Here is a 2,254-nt window from a genome sequence, read left to right as displayed (position 1 = left end):
CACTATAGGGGTGGAGGAGTAGGAGACACAAACTATTCGGTATAAAATAAGCTGAAAGAATATATTGTATAACACAGGGAGTGTAGCCAATATTTTATGATAACTATAAATAGAGTATAACCTTTAAAAATTGTGACTCACAATACTGTGCACCTGTAATTTATATAATATTGTACTATACTTCGATTAAATAATTTATTAAAAAATAAATAAAACCACACACACAAAAACTCTGCCTAAGCACAGTGCTTGGCATATAGTAGGTACTCAATAAATATATATAGGATGAATGGATGGACACATGCATGCATGCATGTCTTAAAGAAAGAGTAGGCAATAACAAGACAAAAAGAGAGAAAATAGAGCCCAGGCAAAGAGAAGAGCATGAGAGAAGCCCAGAGACAGGAAACAGCTTGGTGTGTCTGGGGAATTTCAGTTCAAATCCCAAGAAGGGGAGTGGCAGGGGATAAACTAAGTGGGCACAAGACTATTTCATCATAAGAAGTGGGAACATGAGCCAGTAGGTCAGGGCTTCTCGGACTCTAGTATGCATACACATTACTTTGACATCCGATTCTGATTCAGGAGGAGTCAGCGGAAGCCTGAGACCCTCTGGTTCTAAAAAGCTCCCAGGTGAGGCTGCTGCTGGAGGCAGCACCCAGGGAGGTGATGGAAAGCACTGATGAATCTGAAGGAGAGTGACTTGTGATTGACGCCCTGGCAGGTATTCAGGAGAAGTTAAATGAATAAGAATGTTAAAGTACAGGAACGATAATTAGTTAAAGTTTACTTCATTTCACAGAGAGAATGGAACGAGCATTTATTGAGTAGCTTTTATATACTGGCACCTGGTAAACATTATCTCCTCTAACAATAAAAATAAAAGCCCTACCTCCCACTGCACCACTATTAACTACATAACTTACATAATCAAACAACCGTTTCAGGTGAATTTTAAACAGAAATAACTGTATGTAAACAAACTCATACCAGAAATGTTTAGCATTGTATAAACTGTGAATGCTAAGTATTTTAATGACATAAATAGCATTTTTCTTTTGAGTCATGAGTCCAGGCACAATTTGAAAGTCGACTAAGCTACTACTCACGTCTTTGATGCTTAAGTTTGAACGCTCGGGGACTTCTCTGGTGGCACAGTGGTTGAGAATCCGCCTGCCAATGCAGGGGACATGGGTTTGAGCCCTGGTCCAGGAAGATCCCACATGCCGTGGAGCAACTAAGCCCGTGTGCCACAACTACTGAGCCTGTGCTTTACAGCCCGCGAGCCACAACTACTGAACCCACATGCCACAACTACTGAAGCCCATGCGCCTAGAGCCCGTGCTCAGCAACAAGAGAAGCCACCGCAATGAGAAGCCCGCGCACCGCAACAAAAAGCAGCCCCCGCTTGCCGCAACTAGAGAAAAGCCTGTGCGCAGCAACGAAGACCCAATGCAACCAATAAATGAATAAATAAATAAATTTATTTTTTTAAAAAAAGTTTGAACGCTTGGTCACCACCCCACAGCTACCAATTCCTGAAATAGGCCCAGATCTCTAATTTTAAATTCAAAATACACTTCGCTCTTGATCTAGCCTTGGGTGTTTCGGTCAGTGACACAACATAAAGCCAGCTTATTTGGAACTCTTATTTTCAGAGAGGGAGAGAAAACTCGAGCAAGAGGAGAAAACTCTTCCTGGGCCAGCAGTGGCCGCGGAACCAGACGGTTCTTTTCTGTTTTCTTTCCCCTCAGCCAGGCTGACTTATCAATTCCTCTGAACTTGTTGACATTGGGAAAGAGGCCTGCGGGGGTGGCGCAAAGGAAATAAAAACTGAGGGAAAAGCAGAAAGGCGTGAAAGTTCAGACAGTGCTGCTGACTCATTTCCAGTGAAACCCTACTTTTCCCTGAAAGAGTTCAGAAGGTTTTATAAACATAGGGCTGTGGACCTTCTGGGCTGTGGATGTCATCCTTCTGCTATTATGCTCCACAGAATAAGGGGAATCCAGAAGAGGGGAAGAGCAGATGCTTGTGGATGAGACTGACAGGGGTGCAAATCTCAGCCTTGTTCACCTAGACATGTGCCTTGACATGTAACTAAGCATAATTGACCTCTTTCCTCACCTTTAAAATTAGGAGAATATTATAGTAGACACTTTGGATCTTTGCCTGAGCAGTTTCCCTTCCTTCCTTCTTTTGTTAACAGCCTCCCTCATGTCCCTTTGTAAAGTAAAGCCAACCCCATTGCATGTCC

This window comes from Pseudorca crassidens, chromosome 18 (assembly GCF_039906515.1).
Source record: "Pseudorca crassidens isolate mPseCra1 chromosome 18, mPseCra1.hap1, whole genome shotgun sequence".
Taxonomy (NCBI): Eukaryota; Metazoa; Chordata; class Mammalia; order Artiodactyla; family Delphinidae; genus Pseudorca; species Pseudorca crassidens.
The sequence above is the reverse complement of the archived record's forward strand: the minus strand, read 5'-3'. Positions refer to the sequence as shown.